Source organism: Tamandua tetradactyla, chromosome 1 (assembly GCF_023851605.1).
Source record: "Tamandua tetradactyla isolate mTamTet1 chromosome 1, mTamTet1.pri, whole genome shotgun sequence".
NCBI classification, from domain to species: Eukaryota; Metazoa; Chordata; class Mammalia; order Pilosa; family Myrmecophagidae; genus Tamandua; species Tamandua tetradactyla.
In genome coordinates this window covers 149,009,059-149,029,015 of record NC_135327.1, presented here as the reverse complement: position 1 = coordinate 149,029,015, position 19,957 = coordinate 149,009,059, and the positions used below count along the sequence as shown (strand labels likewise).

General features: G+C 35.5%; 1 long non-coding RNA gene and 1 pseudogene across 7 annotated transcripts in view; both read left to right on the top strand.

The window, feature by feature from the left end:
- The window catches only part of LOC143686929 (uncharacterized), a 372,401-nt gene that overhangs the window by 227,081 nt on the left and 125,363 nt on the right, over window positions 1–19,957 (top strand). The gene's annotated exons all lie outside the window — the stretch shown is intronic.
- LOC143679306 (protein SPO16 homolog pseudogene) lies at window positions 8,221–8,750 on the top strand (annotated as a pseudogene).

Genomic DNA, 19,957 nt, shown 5'->3' with positions numbered 1-19,957 from the left:
CATTAAATCTAGCTAAATATTTTGTTTCTGATACAGATTGTCAGAAAAATGTAGTCACATTTTTAAATATTTTATACACATACATACACACACACACACATACTCAATTCACTTAACATTGACTTGACACTACCAAAAAATGCTTGGGGACTTTGCTTTAACAGTTTAGATATTAAATCACATCTAGATATTATATGGCTTAAATAAAATTTGCTTCAAAAAACTTTATTGGATAAAGACTTGTAAGCCAATATTAATAATAAAAATATATTGTCTACAATGTTCCAGGTACTGTACTAAATAATCTAAAATTATCTCAATTAATCTTCATAAGAATACATTGATCTAGGGGCTATTATCTTCCAAATAAACATGAGGAAACAATATTAGGTAAAAGTGAATTGTTCAAAGTTACAATCTATTAGGTAGTTTTTGGAATTTAACATCAAGTGTCCTTGACTCTAGAAATCAATACCTTTTTTGTTGAGAATTTCTGCAACTCTATTTGTGTTAGCCAGGGTTCTCTAGAGAAACAGAACCAACAGGAGAGATCTGTAAATATGAGATTTATAAAGTTGTGTTATACAACCACGGGAATGAAAGAATCCAAAATCTGTAGGGCAAGATGTGAAGCTGGCAGCTCTGAGAAGGGTCTGGACAAAGACCAGTAAGTCTCCCTTCTCCCTTAAATGACTCCAACTGATTGGATTACCTCCTTGTGGGAGATGTGCCTTAGTTGATCGCTGATGTAATAACCACAATTGCAACCAAGTGACTGATGATTCAATATACCAGCCTTCCAGTTTATCAAAATATCCTTGCAGCAATGTCAAGCCACTGCTTGCCTGACCAGACAATTGCACATAATAATTTGGCTTAATTGACATGAGAACCTAACCATTTTCCTCAAGTTTTTATTGGAAGAGTTTGAATAGGGTTGCTGTTAGTTTTTTTGGAATGGTTGATAAAATTCCCCTGTGAAGTTGTCTGGCCCTGAGCTTTTGTTTATAGGAAGATTTTTGATGACTGATTGAATCGCTTTACTTATAATTACTTTGTTGAGATGTTCTGTTACCTCTTGAATTAGTGTAGGTAGTTTGTGTGTTTCTAGGAATTTGTCCATTTTGTCTAAGTTGTCCAGTTTGTTGGTATATAACTGTTCTTAGTATCTTCTTATGATTTTTAAATTTCATTAGTATCCATCCATGGTAACGACCCCCCTTTCATTTATGATTTTGTTTATTTTGCATCCCCTCACTCTTTTTCTTTGTCAGTCTAGCCAGGGGTCCATAAATTTTACTGATTTTCTCAAAGATCCAACTTTTGGTTTTGTTGATTCTTTCTATTTTTTTTTCACTCCAGTTGGCTTATTTCTGTTTTAATCATTGTTATTTCTCTTCTATTTGCTTCCAGGTTAGTTTGCTGATCTTTCTTTAGGTCCTCCAGGTAAGTGGTTAAGTCCTCAAATTTTTTTCATTCTTCTTTTTTAATTCAGGTATTTAGGGCAATAAATTTTCCTCTCAGCGCTGGCTGAGAGGGAACTATCCCATAAGTTCTGATATTTTCATTCATCTCCAGATCTTTACCTATTTCTCTAGTAATTTCTTCTTTCACTCACTGATTATTTAAGAATGAGGTTTTTAATCTCCATGTATTTGCAAAAGTTCTGGTTCTTTGATGGTTTTTAATTTCCAGCTCGATTCTATTGTGGTCTGAGAAAATGCTTTGAATAATTTCAATGTTATTAAATTTATAAAGAACTGTTTTGTGTCCCAGCATGATCTATCCTGGAGAACATTCCATGAGCGCAGTGAAAAACATATAGCCTCGTGTTTAGGGTGGTAGTAATCTATATGTCTGTCAGGTCCAATTCAGTTTTCACATTGTTTAAGTTCTCTATTTCCTCATTGATCCTCCATCTGGTTTTTCTCTCTATAGAGGAGAGTGGTATATTGAAGTCTCCCTCTATTATTGTTGAAACATCATCGCTCCCTTCAGTTTTGCCAATGTCTGCCTTATGTATCTTGGAGCTCTTGACGGGGAGCATAAACATTTATGATTGCTATTTCCTCTTGGTGAATTGTTCCTTTTATTAATATGTAGTGTCCTTCCTTGTCTCATATGACATTTTTATATTAAAAGTCTATTTTATCTGAAATTAGTATAGCTACTTCTGCTTTCTTTTGGTTACAGCTTGCATGGAAGATCTTTTCCATCCTTTCACTTTCAATCTATTTATATCCTCAGCCTAAGATAAGTCTCTTGTAAGCAGAATATAGGTGGTTTATACTTTTACATGCATTCTACCAATCAGTATCTCTTTTAAATACATTCTACCAATCAGTATCTTTTTTTTTTCTTTTTTGCATGGGCAGGCACTGGGAATTGAACCCGGGTCTCGGGCATGGGAGATGAGAACTCTGCCACTGTGCCACCATGGCCTGCCCTTGTTATCTTTTAACTGATGAATTTAGTCCATTGACATTCAATGTTTCTACTGTAAAGGTAGTTCTTGAATCTACCATCTTATTCTTTAAGTTTTTGTTTGTCAGATTTATGTATTCTTTTTTCTCTCTTTTTTATCCTTTAAGTTACCCTTACTGATACTCTTCAATTCTGTGCCCTCCTCCACACCTCTCTGATGCCATTGTTTTAATGAAGTCATGTCATAAAGAGGCCTACCTTCCAGCCACCCATACCAGTATAAAAAGTACAATTAATTTCTTTTTTTATTTTAAATATACAGTTTACAGCACTTTATTAGCCAATTCCTCCTATAGTATCTGACACCAATATTTTTGGAACCAATGGAGACCTATGATCAATTGATCATACCACCATTTCCTGTCATTTGCTAACCTCATGCCAATTTTTCTACTGTTGCCCAGAATAGATTTCATGATTCGTTTCATGATTCAAAATCACTCCATTGAATATCCCCTCATTTTCCTTGCTTCTTTCTATCCCAGCACACTCTTCCTGTAAAATCCAGTGGTGCTTAAACACAACTCTCAGCATGGTCTATGCTGGTAACTACACAATTGAATTGGCACTAGAGAAAAACACATAACCATGCTGACTAGTCTTGCTTTAAATACATAACTAACCCCAAGTTGATGCTTTGTACACTCAAACAATCATACTACATTTCTCTAGTCCATTCATTCGTATATTCTTTTAAAGAACCACCATGTACTTTCTCTTCTCACCTCAAACCTCTTCTTCCAACATCCTCATCCTCACACAAAAAACTGATTCCTACTTCACTGAATAAATGAGAGTACCTAGGAGAGATTTTTCCCCATGCTTCCATTAACATATTTACCAAAATTATCTGTGACCATATAGTCAGCATTTCGTACTATTGCTCTGGACAAACACTCTGTGTTCCTTTTTAAGTTCTCTACAAGAGCAGTGAGTCTTATCTCCTCTTGCCCCATTTGTCTATATCCATTTAAAAAATATCTCCTCAAAATTGATATCTATACTCCTATTTATAAGTAGATACTAGTGAGCTTTTGTCCCATCTTTCCATGAAAATTGTTCACGCCATGATCAACGTTGTCTTCCATATTTAATTTAATTAGCCCTCATCTTATTCAACAATGATTAAAATGTAAGACACAGTTGATCACTTCTTGTTTAATTTACTTGGCTTCTGAGTCACCCAAATCTGTCTTGTCCGGCTTCCCTCCTAGATGACTGGCCATTTAGAATTTCTTAGTTTTCCCCCTAATCTTAAACATTGGAATGCTTTAGGGATCAGTATTGGATCTCCTCTTTCCTTACCTATACACATTCTTTTGATGATCTAATCCAGTCCTGAGCCTTTCAATACGGTCTATATGATGATACACTCATATTTATTTTTCCAGCTGGGACCTATTCCTTGAACTACAGATTTGTACATACAATTTTCTACTTAATATCTTTACTTGAATATCATATATCCATTTCAAACTTAACAGATAGAAGAAAAAACTCTTGCTCACTCCTACTCCAAAGCTGTTTCTCTTCGAATATTTCCCATCTCAGTACAAGAGAACTCCATACTTCCAGTTGTTCAGTCAAGCAAACATTTTGGAGTCATCTTTGTCTCCCCTCTTACTTTTACATACTATATGCAATTGTAATAAAATCCCATTGGTTCTATCTCTTTATTCAGAATCTGGCAACTTCTTAAATCTCCCATTGCTATTCACCAGCCTCCATCATCTCTTACTTAGATTATTACAAAAATATTGTGTAAGACATCCCTGCTTTCAACTTCTAATTTTCAGTCATGGTTCTGAAAGAATATAAATGACACACTTGAATTTTTAATTTTAGGAGATTTTAACAAAAGAACTAATTACAAAGGTTTGGCATGACTTGGGAAAATTAACAGAAAAAGCTACAGTGCTTAGGGGCTAGTTATAACACAAAGCCATTACCACCTCTGTTGAAAAGTCTAGAACCTTCAACCAGGAGAGAACAGCTGACAAGGCTATGGCTTTTGGTAGAAAGATAGAATAAACTCATAGTTCCTCTGAGTCACAGTGACTTTGCAGGGAGGAAACCAATGAAATATCTCAACCTCACTCTTCTCACAGGTTCTAGACCTCCTGCCAATGCCTCCCTACGTTGTCTTAGTCTATTGTGTTCTGAAAGCAAAGACTGAAACAAGTATTCATGTACAGGTAAATAATTCAGTAAATGATATAGGGAGTGGGAAAGAGGAACTGGGTAGATTGAAATGAGAAAAGAGAAAAAGTCAATTTAAGTGTGTATTAATGAGCTTGATCATCTGCTAAGTTTCTTGGGACTTGATCTTTCTTGGATCTCTCCGGGAACATAGAGAATGCCTTTTCTGGAGACATATATGTGTGTCCAGCAAAGACTAAAAAGAAAAAGCATTTATCCATCAACTCTCACTCCCCATTGTTTAACAGTTAACCCAAGAAGCACTAACTATCCCACACATTTGCTGCTGCACCTGGATGAAACCCTTGAGAGTCCCTGCTGGTATTTCAAATCATAGCTATGGGGACTCAGATGAAAAGTGCGATGTCAATATTGGGCTTGAAGCAAGAAGCTATTAAAAGGAAGGGAATTAAAGCCTAAAGGTAAATATTTGTTTCTGCTGCAACTGAAAGGGAGGATTAAAGCTAGGCAAGAGAGGTATCTGATGTGCTTCAGTTGGTTGAACCCAATTAAAAGTCAGAACAAAGCAAGTCAGTTGATGTTATGTAGATGGATTTGCCTCCTTGGGCACAGATGAGGGTGGAGAAGAAAAATAACCTCATTTATAGGTTATTCGCAAAACTGTAACCCAAATGATCTTTTAAAAACCCAAATCAGATCACGTAATTTCTATGCTCAAAATCCTCCCTACTTTATATACTAGGTTTTATTTTTTTTACACGTCAAAAATTGAAACCAGGTTTGTTAGATAGGTTGTCAGTTGTCAATATACAGAGAATAATTACACTGCACTAAACGAGAATATTATATAAATATTTGAAGCATGAATATTGCCCTGAAAAGCACGTATGAGCATAGAACTAAGTTTATGTCATTATGTGGTTTTATATCTTTGAAAGCACGAAAGTATTAATCAGCTGTGGAATGATAGCTTAAGCAGACATTAAATAGTAAAGAGGACAGGATAAAATTCTTAGAATAAAACTAATAGAATCTGTGATATCTTCACATTAATAACATGTACTCTGACTGTGATTGATCTTTTTTATTATTGATTTGTTTAAAGACTGTTTATCTTTGAATATTAGTTTAATAGTTGCAGTGTTCCCACTGAAAATGACTGAATTTTGCTCAATTATTTGTGGGAATATCCACTGTATGAGAAGCAATTCCTTTATTCATCCCATGGATGCTGGTTTATCACCATCATAGAAACTGTATTTAGAAAAAATATGATGGAATTTAATTCCTTCTCTCAATGAGTTCTAAATATAGTATGTTATATATTTTCATAAATTCTAAAATGCAGATATAAAAAGATGCACTATAAAGACATAGGGCAGAAAATCTGTTTCTTTTCTCCTGGAATTAGGTATTACTTCCAAAAGGAAATAATTATTGACATGAATCTTGGGTGCAGGATCTAACAGAAGGACAGGTGGAATGCGCAGCGATTTGAGATACCATTATGCATTCTGGGAGCTCCTGGGAGTTCAGCAAAGTGTTGAACTGTCAGAAAAGTGTATACTGAAGCTGAGTACAAGAAAAACAGTAGAAGACAGACTATATGGGGATCTATTTGTTTCTTTAAAGAGTTTATTCTTTACTCCGAAGGTGATAGGTGATGACCAGCTATTGAAGGCTGTTAGCAGGGAGCTAATAATCTCAGATTTACCCTTTAAAACAAACAAGCAAACAATCAACACGTTTTCCTGACTCAGGGTAGAAGTCTGACTATCTGGGGAACTGGAGATAATAAGATCATTTAGGAGGCTATTGTATCATGAGAATGAGAGATAAAAGTGCTTAAATTAAATTTCTGATTGTGGAAATAAAAAAGAGTTGAGGGCTTCATGATATCTTCAAAGATTCTATTTATAAATAAGTTCACATCACAGGACCAAAGGTTAAGACTTGAACAAGCCTTTCTTGGGGAGATGCAAGTCAATCCAAAACAAACATGAATTGTGTGGGTGAGGAATTCAGAAGGCACACAGCAGAAATTGCTTATCTTTGCTTCATCATCAGAGAGATTTGAATGGATGAAATTACTTGACTGGAATTAATTGGAGCAGCAGTTCTCAAATTTTTTGTCTCAGGCCCTCTTTACAAATTTAAAACTTAGTGAGGACCCTGAAGCATCTTTATTTATGTGGACCACAGGCATTGATTTTCACTATATTAGATATTCAGATAGACGCTTTAGAAGTTTTCTTTCTCAATTCATTTAAAATAGCAACAATTAGCTTTTTAATTAGTGTCATATGTAACTTTTAAAGTAAAATGGCTAAATTTTCAAATTGCAAAAAATTGTGAGAAGTGTCATTGTTCTTCATTTTTGCAAAATCTTACTATCTTAGTAGAAAAAGCCTATTTCTCATTATTTGCTTTTATAGCCAATGCTGAAAAGTGTTGTTCTAACTGAAGTATATAACGAAAATCTGATTTTACATATATGTAAAGTTGAAAAAAGGAGGGATATTTTAACAGTTTCTTCAGGTAACTGTGGATATTTTCCTTTGATACTATACCAGAAGTCAAGAGGTATTTTCTTAAAACTTCAGTTCAATATGGAATCTCAACTTTTTGAGCTCTGTAACATTAAAACCCAGGAATCTAACTTTTACAAAATTTCAATGAATCTTTTACCCATGAATGATATTTATAATGTTATGCTTAGGTCATTTGGAAAATATTTCTTCAATGAGCTATGCAAATCTTCTAAATGTTGATTCAGATCATTATAAAGTATAAAAAAATGGCATTTATCAAAATCATTACCCAGCTTGTCAAAAAAGTCTTAGGAAGCCATCAAGCTCATAATGGCAGATAAAAACTAAAAATTTATCAATGATTGTCAATGCTGTCAACAGTATTTTTAAAATTAATACTACTTTCTGATTGTCAATGTTATCAATAGTATTTTTATAATTAATACTATTTTCTTTTTTAAGAAAATATCTTTCAGAACTTAATTCTGAATAGCCATAGTTTTTTTCAGTCCTTCTTTTATGGCGTTCCATCACATTCCATGAAATGTGGATAGTAGTTCAGCCACAACTCAGTTGCACAAGTGCTTTTACTTGAGACAAGTGTCACACTTTACTATGCAGTCAAGCACTTTATGAATATTTCTCATGGTCACACAGAAAATGTTAAAATGAGTTCTAGGGCAGGCAATGGCGGTGCAGTGGCAGAGTTCTCACCTGCCAGGTCTGAGACCCAGGTTCATTTCCCAATGTCTACCCATGCCAAAAAAAAAAGAGTTCTAAAGGCTTTGATAAAATTAATATTTTTACTGCATTCTCAAGGATATTCTTAAGTGAAACTGTCATTTGTTTTCTGCAAGTGGTGAAGAATGTACAGATCACTGGCACAGTGTGATGCTTCTGCTTTGATTCAAGCTAATGCACCAGCAGTGTTACCCATCTTTGCACCAGTTCAAATGTAAAAACAGTGAGGTCACCAAGCTGGCTTCAAGGACGAGGTGATCAGATTGCAGTCCCATTAAAAGTTGGATTGATCCAAAGACAGCAGATGACTGAAAGTGGTGGAAAAAATAAAATAAAATAGACAAATACAGTTATTAGCTCATTGCTTTAGAGTTATAGAGCTACAACTGCTTTTGAAAATCAAAGCCACAAGTTTCAGTATTCAGATTTAGTGGAAAATGGATCATGTATATTTTCTCTTTCTGGTGTTTCATTTTATTAATGGATGCTAAAGAATACCTTATATAGCTGAAGAAATACTTCTAGGCAAATTGAGAAGTTTATCAACATTTATGAAAGTTTTTTTTGGTTCTATCTGTTGCCCTCCATGGAATGGAAACTGATGTTCAGGATGCAGCAAAGATTCCTGGGTAATAATTTATGGATATTTTCAGGAAACGACACAGTAAATGGTATTAATCTTATTTGCACTACATCTAAAACCACCTCCAGAACAAACATAGATAGCATCTGCTGCCGAAGGATAACAGTTAAAGTTACGTCATTGAGCAAAGTTCTGTTTGGAAAACACTTCAGAAGATAAAACTTAGTAGTGATTCATTTAACTCAATTTAGAATATCAATTATAAATGTTCTTTTGGAAGAATATTAAAATTATTAAATGTATTAAATTATAATTTTTTACTTTATTTTTATATTTATTTAAAGTAAAATATTGTCAAAATGGGGGAAACGTCAGCACAATTGAAAAGGTAAATAATGTTTAGTAAGTAAAAAAAATTTACTGACCTCTTGAAAGTATCTCATTGGTTCTTGGAAATCCATGGACTACACTTTGAGAATATGTGATCTTGAATTACATGACAACTCAGATGACTGAACCTTAGGTTTAGTTGGGACTCTTGACCAGAGTGCCTAGATTTGGCTTTTTCATATAAAATGCTAGCCTCAGGATATTTGGACATCTTACACAGTGACTTAGGTCTCCAAAGTGTACGTCACAGGAAAAGTTTTATGATCTAGTCTCTGCAGTGACATAGCATTATTATTATTTTTTGTTGTATACTGTATTGTAGGTCACAGTTCATTTTATTTTTCCATGTGAGTACCCCATTATTGCAGCACCATTTGTTGAATTTTTGTTTGGTTGGTCGGGCTTTTTGTTTGTTTGCTTTTTTTGGGGTGGGGTGGGGTGGGGAGAAGTGCATGGACCAGGAATCGAATCCAAGTCTCCCACATGTCAGGTGAGAATTCTACCACTGAACTACCCTTGCACCTCCAGTATTATTTTTATTATAGTCTATTGGTTTAAGCTATTACAATATCACTCAGAATCATGGGGAGGAAGCATGGATGTCTACCTCTCCATGGGAGGCCTATCAAAGAATTTGTGGGCATGTTTCAAAATTTCCATTGACTGATCTCTAACTATAAATTATTTACATTTCTCCATGATGCACAATACAGGCACCTCTCCAAAGACCCCACCACAATATCACCCCATTAGAACATTAGGCTTGGGTTCAGGTTCTAGATTCAGGGTTTTGCCAGCAATAACAAATCTATGAATGGATGAGTTCCCTTGTATTTGATTTCTCAATAAGAGTCCTCTTGATTTGAAGATCTATGGGTTTGAAAACACTGGTTACCTGCCCACTGTCACCCAGCATAGGATGATCGTTCAGCATTGGATACTCTGATAGACACATCAATTTAAAAAGAGAACAGTTACTCATCATTATCAATTCTAAAATCCAGCTGAATTCCTATCACTACTCCCTTGAGCAGGAGCCAATCTGTTCCCTTGGAATGATTCTTCACTGCTCTTGGCTTTGCCAGCTGGACTTTGAATTGCACCAAATCATCTATCCTTTTTCATGGGAAATGGCCTGTGTCTACAGCTGAGTATTTTATTTGGCTTCTTCCTGTCTATAGAAATATGGGAGTTCAAGGATCTCTATTTATTTTGTCTTATCTCTGTCTTTGTATCTATTCATATCAAATTGTCTGGTTTGTACTTGTAAGCACAATCCTAGAGCCTCTATCTATTGAGTGCTCAATATGGGCAGGCAAGGTTAGCTGCTGGGATATACAATTTTACAGGATAGGTATGGTTCCTGCACTTACAGAGAGTAGAGCTGAATTTGACATTTCACCATTAATATTCAGACCATGAAAGAAAAGTACAGGTCTCTACAGAACATAAAACAGGGAAACAGGCCTATACTGTAGGGTTAAGGAAGGTTCCCTTGAGGAAGAGATAGTAAAGCTAATATTTGAAGAATGAGTAAAAATTAACTTTAATGTGTGTGCTATTTCCAGATCAATGCTATATATACTTGGGTATTAATGTGATGCTTCCTGATCACTGAAAACAACGTTTTTATTTTCTTAATATAAATTTAAAAGAACCTACAATGTATATATCTATATTATAACCACCCACATCTAGCAGATGTGGATGGGTGAGATTTTCTTCTCTTTTTGTTGCAAAAATAGTCATTATTATAATTTTGTCCCTGTACAATTCAAATCTATGTGCAGCAATATTGCCAAGGTAGTATTCGTAAGCACTCATATGCTTACATAAGGGATTATCCCTCATCATACGATCTCTTCAATAAAAAGAATAAAAGTTACTGTTCAAATAAATAAGAATAAGGAACAGAGCTTATGGTTATGGGCCTGGCGCCTATGATTAAATATTTAACAAGGTTCCATTGGAAGCCTGTATTTTCAGGGATTTATTGTTCTGATATAAAATTCTCTAGGATTAAACTAGGCAGAGAGCAACTTTTTATTTTCTAAATCTAGTTTAAATTGGTTTGCTGTTTTATGTTATGGGAGGTATAAAGGGGGAAAAAACATGGTATTTCTAGTCTTCTGTTATATCTGAGATCCTTTTACTCAGAGCTTGCCTGAATTTAAAAAGTAGTAATAATAATAACATAAAACAAAAGTTTTATAGGCATATATTTTATCTTAGAATAGGAGAGTATGAGATAGGTTTGGATGAGTTCTTAAATGAATTCTATTTTCTTCTTTTACCACAATGAATTGTATACCATATGTAAACGGGGCTTTCTCTGTAGTATAGAGTACTTAGTGCCACTTCTGCTCTCTATTGGTAGTTGACCCAATTGATTTTGTTTTCACAACTGTGTTGATTAATCTTTCTCTCTCTATATATATATGTGTGTCTGTGTGTGTGTGTGTGTGTGTGTATGTATAATCACAACTACTAGCTTATAATTTGGCTTAGCATCAGAAAACACATTTGTGATAACATGGATCTTTAAATTTTGCCAGAAATTTAATACCTTTGTGTTAGTTTGCAAGCTACCAGAATGCAATATACCAGAAATGGAATGGCTTTTAAGAAGGGGGATTTATTAAGTTGCACATTTAGAGTTCTAAGGCTGTGAAAATGTCCAAATTAGGGCAAGGCTATGAAAATGTCCAAATTAAGGCATCCAGGTAAAGATACCTTTGTTCAAGAAGCCAATGATGTTCAGGGTTTCTCTTTCAGTTGGAAAGACACATGGCAACATCTGCTAGCTTTCTCTCCAGGCTTATTCATCAGCTTCCATGGGACTCTGTCCATTCTGTTGGCTCTGTTGGTTCTGGTGGCTGTCAAGTATTTTAGAGAGCTCTTAAAGAGCTCCAGTAAACAACCCAACCTGGAATGGGTGGAGACACATCTCCATGGAAACCACCTAATCAAAAGTTACCACTACAGTTGGGTGGGTCACATCTCCATGGAAACAATAAAAACATACCACCCAGCAATATTGAGTGAGGATTAAAGGGCATGGCTTTTCTGCGGTACACAACAGATTCAAACCAACACATTCCATCCTTTGGACCCCAAAAAGACATATTCATCCCAAGTACAGAATACATTCATTCCATCACAATATCAGAAAGCCTTAAACCATTTCAGTAACAATACAAATGCAATACAAAGTCAGAAACAGTACAAAATCTCATCAAAGTCAGTCACAGGCATGGTCTGTCCTCAAGCAAAATTATCCTCTGGCTCTGGACCTGTAAAACTCAGAACAAGTTATTTGTTGCCAATATAAAAAGGAGGGGCAGTCATAGGATACATATTCACACTTCCATAGGAAGAAATTGGAAGGAAGCAGGGGTCACTGTACCCAAGCAGTTTTGAAAACCTGCAGGGTAAATTCCACAAGATTTCAAAGCCTGAAAGTCATTTATCTATGGGACTTTAGAATGTGACAGTCCCACCTTTTCCAAGGGCCTAAGCAGCAGTCTGCTTTTCTCCAAATGAAACCTTAGGGGATATTGGGGAGACCAACTTTTCCTCAGCTCTACCCTCTTCAAGCATCAGGGCTGCACCTGGGCTCTCTGTCATCACCGGGTACATGCTGAATCCTCCAAAACAATGTGGCAACCAGGCTCTCCCCAATCCCCAAGGAATTTGCTTCACCCCCTCTGAGGCCTGGGGTGGAACAACTCTTCCACTAAAATGAGGTGGAAGGCCCACATTCTGCCTTCAGGGCAAAGTCACCCTTTCTAAGCACTTGGGTGGGTCCCCTTTCCTGGTCCAAGTTTTCTTGACTTCAAACCTTAGCCTCTATTGTCCTGCCACTGAAGATATTTTACCTTCACTTTGTCTTTTCTCTGAACCTTTTAGTCTAGACTGACAGTGGTTCCATTTATACAGATCCCACAGCACTCTTGTTGGTTTTCTATGCAATATGCTCAGATTATGCCCATCAGACAAAAAGAGTTTCTACAAGTCTTTCCTGGATAACTCCATCTCCAGTCATAGCTTTTTCTGTAATGGCTGACGGCTTACGTATTTGGTTAAATCCCCACATGAGGCACTATTCCCTTAGGTCTCCCTTTTCAGAAGCCCAGAATTTTCCAGACCATAAATTTCTGCTTTGTTTATACTCAAGAGTTCAGTTCCCAGCTTATCTCTTTCCTGTCACATTTCACGTTAAGTTGCAAGGAGAAACCAGGCTGTACTTTCCACATTTCATTTGCAAATTTCCTCAAAGTATCCTGGGTTGTTGCCTTTTACACTTTAAAACAAAGATCACCTTCCTTCTTGTTTGCTGTAACGCGTGCCTCATTTCTGTCTAAAGCCTTGTCATAGGTACCTTTAGAGTTCACAGTTCTATTAATAGTCTCTTCAAAGCATTCTAGGCCTTGTCTATCATGCTTTTCACAACTCTTCCAGAATCTTCCCCTTATCCATTTAAAAAGCCATTCCAACATGTTTGATATTTGCAAACCACAGCAGCACCCCACTCCCGGTGCCAAAAGCAGTGTTAGTTCGTAAGTTGCTGGAATGTGATATACCAGAAACAGAACAACTTTTAGAAAGGGGAATTTATTTGGTTGCAAGTTTACAGTACTAAGGCTGTGAAAATGTCCAAATTAAGGCATCCAGGGAAATTTACCTTGGTTCAAGAAGGCTGATGATGTTCAGGGTTTCTCTTTCAATTGGAAAGATATATGGCAACATCTGCTAATTTTCTCTCCAGGCTTCTTCAGTGGCTTCCCTAGGCTCTGTCTATTCTGTTGGCTCTGCTGGTTCTTGGTGGCTCTCACACTTTCTCCATGAAAAGCCATCTAATCAAAAGTTATCACCCAGAATTGGGTGGATCACATCTCCATGGAAACAATAAAAAGGTACCACCCAGCAATATTGAATGAAGATTAAAGGACATGGCTTTTCTGGGGTACACAACAGATTCAAACCAGTACAACATTTTATCCAATATGCTTTAGGTATAACTAATTATTATAGCACTGAGCTGAAAAAGCAATTTTCTTCCTGTGTTTCTAATAGAAAATACAGATTAGGCAAGTGATTAAAGAGTATTTCTTTAATATCACTAATAAGGAACAAACAAAACTTTTATTATATATAAAACAAGGGAAAAATACAGAAAAATCAGGAACAATGTGGTTAGAGTAAATTTAAATGTCACCAAATTCTAACTTACCAGACCTTCGATGCACACTGTGATGAAGGGTAAATTTATGATATATAAGACCATAAATTCTCACAGAATAACAAATGTCATGAACTCATCAGGACTAGTAATTTTATCTGAAAAAGAAATTAGAAAGTTGAAATAGGTTAAATAAAGTTGTATCATTTCAGGGTTAAAGGAGTGAAAAGAATCAAGATCATTCTGAAGGTTTGAGCTGGAATGCCTTTTAAGATGGTGGTTTCTTTAAATAAGATAAGGCATATAGAAAAAAATTAAAAGCAGACATCTAAATGGGGAAGGAAGGAGGATATGTGGATGGATTGCCAGAAAGACATTCATTCCAGTGTAGCCAACTGGCATTTGGAAAAAATTGACTGAAATTAGGGTTGAAATCAGATGTAGAGCTGGGAGTCCTCTGCCTTGAGGCGGCATTAGATAAGCTGGCCCAGGAAACTAGGAGTTAAAAATTAAGCAGAGAAAGAATGAAATACATACCCATTGTGCAAGGTTTATATAAAGGGAAAGGAGAAGAAAGACATATTGGAAAGTTTAGAACATAAATTACTTGAAGAAGGAGGAGAGTTAAGAAAATAAATAACTTGCTCAAACATATGCGGACAATAAATCTCTGATGTAGGTGAGGGTAGATGTGTGGAGCATCCTCTGTGGACAGCAGACTCTGCTAAATGATGCTCGAGGTATAGACGAAAAGACACAGTCTCTCATCTCAAGATCTTTGCAATGACAGAGTTATATACTAGACATTCTCCAGATATGATAGAAATTATTTAGCAAGAACAACATAAGCCAAGATATTGGGGGGATATTTGAATTGGGGATGGGTAGATATTTTCTTTCTTTAAATGCACAGAGTTCATAAACCTATTTGCTGTAGCTGATGTGAACTTCATATGCCATTTCCTGAATCAAAGCATTTTTCCATTAGATTTTAGAGGAGATAATTGAATGCAAAGATCAACTGAACTCTGGAGGCAATTAACATCTGATTTAAATTTGGTCTTCCAAGGAACTGGGTGATTAGATTACCACTTAGTGAGAATATGTCCATGGTATATCCAGGGGGCATGCACACCTGTTATCACTACAGCTGGTTTGTAAATGTCACTGCTGCTGCTGCTTCATACAAATAAAGTGATGAAATGGATAAATAGCATTTCAGGAGCATATTATGATGTACTTTGGAGGGTTTTGATGATTTGTACATTTCTTCATAAGTTAATACAGTATATATTAAAGAAAACATATGCTCAGCAAGTAATTTTATCATTATAGAATGTAACATCCATCTACAAATTAAACTGTGTTTTCTTATTGCAGATATAAAACCTCTGTCTTATGGAAAATGAGTGAATGGGCTGGAAAGGGAACAGTACAAGTGAATAATTAGATGTCATCTATAAAAATGATTCCAGTAAATAAAAAATTGATCCCCTTTGAAAATAGATAATAGTAAATTCAAAAGGCAAGGTGTCAACCCATTTATTTTTGTATGCCCTTCTTGAATTATGATAGGCTTTGGTCTGTATAATAAAAGTTTCCTATAGGAGTCAAGGGGAATTTTGTTTTAAAACCTTCTTTTAATGGAGTGTAGAGGAGAGCTATTGATGTATTACATTTATCATGATCAAATTGTCATCAAATAGACACAAAAAGACATGCATCCAATGATAACTGTTATGCATTATTTTGCATGTACAATGCTATTTTACAATAGTCTATTTTAAGACATTAAATTTTGGTTAAAAGATAAAGTAGGAGTAAGAGAAATTGCATGCACTATTTTTTCTCTAAAATGGTTATAGTAATGAGCCAGGTATGAATAGCAGATTACATGAGGCCTCACACATATTGCCCCTCTTAAAATAGGCTCAACTGGCAGTGAGCTTTTGGAGTTCATAACACAAGGCAGAATGGTAAATTCAGGAACCACTAGCTCATAAGATCTATCAACTCAACTACCAAGACCTAAGAGAATATCTATTGAATGAGTGAATGAATGAATGAATAAAAAATTTGGAGATTGATTCAATTTTGCTGCTATTATATACAGCAGTGCTTCTACACTGCTTTGCATATTCTAATACATACATGCAATTCTAACATTTGAATGACCCTATGAGATAAGTCCATTCAGAGTCAGAGTAGAATTGCCAAGCCATTTTCCTTATCATTATTTCCCTGTTACCAATACAATGACACCCAAATTCTCATTTCATTCAACAAACAATTAACTTCCTTTTGATACTCTTTTATATACAAATCTACTCCAGTCAGGCAATACTCCTCAATTTGTGCCATTTCATGGTCTTGATCCTGAGATTTTTTTAGGATATTTTCCCGAAACACTTGCCCCTTTTCCTCCAGCCTAGCCAAGTACTAACCATAACTCAACACCTAGTATCACCCTCTTCATTGGACTTTCTTTTATTGCTCCATCCTTCATTGATCTCTCCCCTACAAATGTTTATTGGCAATTACTGCCTGTAGAATTCATTTTATCACTTCATTAAGTATTGACACAAGGCAGATCATGACTGTTCCATAGGTTTATGTCATGTCTAAAGAGCTAGTTTGTTTTCTTCTAGAAGGCTTTAGTGTTGTTATGCCTCTTTCTCAGCATGGTAGGGCTTTGATGAATACTTACCAAATTAAAAAATAAGAATATTAAAATGACATCATGATAAGTTTATTTTTTAATTTTATTTATTAAACATACCAACAAACAAACACAAACATTCTTACCATATGATCATTCCATTTAGCAACAATAGTACTATAATGAATAATCTTACCTTAAAAAAATTAAAGTGGACTTTCTAGCCAGCTTTGGGTTAGATTAATACACCAGGCAATTCCAAACAACACCACTGAAGTGTAGTTTAGTTATGAAATCTGAGTAATAAAAACTATCTGAATACCCAAATCAAATGTAACTATAAAATAGTAATTAAATGAGCCTAATACCATTCTCTGGAGATGTAGCCAGAATTTTCTGTTGGTTTCGTCTTCACCATTTGTGCCAGTTTGAAAGGATTCATGTACTCTAGAAAAGCCATGATTTAATCCTAATCATTCTTGTGGGAGCAATGGTTTCTTCTAATCCCTATTCAGTACTATAGGTTGAAAACTTGATTAGGTTATCTCTATGGAGATGTGACTCAATCAATTGTGGCTATTAAACTTGATTAGATGGAGACATGTCTCCATCCATTCTACGTGGGTCTTGATTTGTTTACTAGAATCTTATAAAAGAGGAGACATTTTAGAGAGAGTTTCTCTTGAGAATGAGGAGAGAGCTGCCAAACCACAAAAGAACGATGAGAGGACCACAGAGTCCAACAGCCAGCAACCTTTGGAGATAAGTAGGAAAACCCTTCCTGGGAGCTCCATGAACCAAGAAGCCTGGAGAGAAAGCTAGCAGAATGCCGCCATGTTTGCCGTGTGCCCTTCCAGCTGAGAGAGAAAAACGCTGAACTTCATCGGCCTTCTTGAACCAAAGTATCATTCCTTGGATGCCTTAGATTGGATATTTCTATATACTTGTTTTAATTTGGACAATTTCACAGCCTTAGAACTGTAAAGTAGCAACTTATTAAATTTGCCTTTTTTAAAAAGTGTTCCAATTCTGGTATATTGCATTCTAGCAGCTAGAAAACTAGAACACCATTTATCTATGCGTTAAGTAAGACTATTTTGTTCTTTCTATTAATGCAAGAAATGTTCGAAGTAGGATGCCTGGCTATAAATTAAAGTAGGGAACTTCTGGTCTGGCCTCTGTCCACTCGGAGATGCTCAAAAGAGTAAACTATAACCATGATGACCCAGTTTGCCAACTTCCTACCCTCTTTCAATTACTGAATAAAGTTAAGTTTTGGCCCTAGATACCAATGACCTATGATGTGCTTTGGAAATTGCAAATGAAGGCACATCCAATATCTTACTATCAATTTTCCATCTATATTAATCCCACTGTGATTTGGTATATCTCTTATGCTCCTTTCAAAATTAATTCAAATGATATATTATCTATCCACATTGTAGCTTTTAAAGAAAATCATTTTTTAATTAGTCTAGATTAATGATTGCAATATTTCCTGGTTAAGAATTTCATTTACTCAGAATGAAAATTAAATTATATGTTAAAATGAACAGCTTGTGTTTCATAGAAAAAACAAGCTTGAGTTTGGTAACATCACTTTCTGGGATATATTGAAGGGCTTTATAATAAACACTGAATACTAAAATGCACTATGCTTATTCTGTTAATATCACAGTTATTACTGTTTTGCTATCAATTATGACATGTAAGAACCTCCCTTATAAAATTGCAAATATTCTGTTCTATCAAAATTGTACGTTTTGATGACAATCTTAAATACACCTTTAAACATTTTTAAATTTTACTGTTCCCAATCAGGATAGAAATGCTACAGAAAAAATATTTCCCTGATTATTCTTCCTCAAATTAAGCCTAAGAGGATCAGTCTATAGAAGTGGTTACCAGAGGGTAAGTTAACAATTTCTAGGGTTATAAAATAAAGATATGTTAGAAACCATTTCTCTTAAACTTGTAGCTTAATGACTCACAACTGCTCCTAGAAGACTTAGATCCATGCTTCTTGCTTTGAGGAAAGAATATTATGTATTTTTATCTATGGTGATAATATGATTTTATTGTCATTTAATAGGCATAGCCTCAGGTGTCTTGCTACAAAGTATTGTCACAACAATGATTCAAGAGAACTCTTTTAAAACTAAAATAATTATTTTCTGCACATATCTACGAATATATAACCAGCTTATTTCCAACTACTCTTTGCAGAGGTCATTTGTAACTAATCTATCTGCAAGTGTGATCTAAGTATCCAAGCTGATGACTATTACATATCAGTGGGGCACTTGACTGGGATTTGCAGATGGTAATTTGGCAATTGGCAACATTTGCTTTGCCATTAAAATAACTGAGATAAAGGTCTATAGCATAAATACTTTCATTATATTATTTTATCTCTGTGTTGGAGCAGATAATCATTTTCTGAAGAAAATCTCAGTTATGCCCCAGACTTACTGCAGAGGTGGTGTGACCATCTTGTCACATATTTTATCAGGTCACATGTTTAGATGAGGATGTTGCAACCAGAGCTTTGCTGACACCAAGCTGAGCCCAGTCCAGGTTCAGAGTCCGTGGAGAGGAGGAATTCAAGGATAAGAAATAAAGTGAAGGCCAACAGCAGGATTTATTGAAGGAGAGTACTTGCTAAAGGAATTACTGCAGGCGAGCTCAAGAAAGAGTCATGCCAGGATGGTAGGCTTGATCAGTTTTATAGGGGCTTTAGTCAACAGTAATTCTTTATTCTTTCCTTGGGATTGTCAGGTATTCATGTTGTTCCAGAAGAGAACCAACTGTGGCCTTTTTATGTGCTTATCACATTGGTTCAAAGAATTGTTTCTGCTGGCCTAATAGGAAAGTAGTCTGCAAACTTCACAGCCTAGTCGTGGTGAGGTCATGTTTCAGTTCATCCTGGGGAGCTGGCAGTGGACCTTTTAACCCCTTCACAAGCAGGTAGAGGACCAGTGACCATACCCCAGAAGCCCTATTCTAACCTGCCTCAGATGCCACTGTCTTCTAAATAATGCTGCTTTACCCCAATTGGTGGTAGAGTTCAGCTTACTTCCAAACTTTGCACAAAATAAAATCTTGGACACTGACTGAATGAATGTTCAGCCACTTCACTGGATGATATTTAGTTATTTAGTTAACTATTTAGTTATTTAGTTTAGTTTAGTTTTCTTAAACCATTGGGAGTGTCTTGAGGAAATATC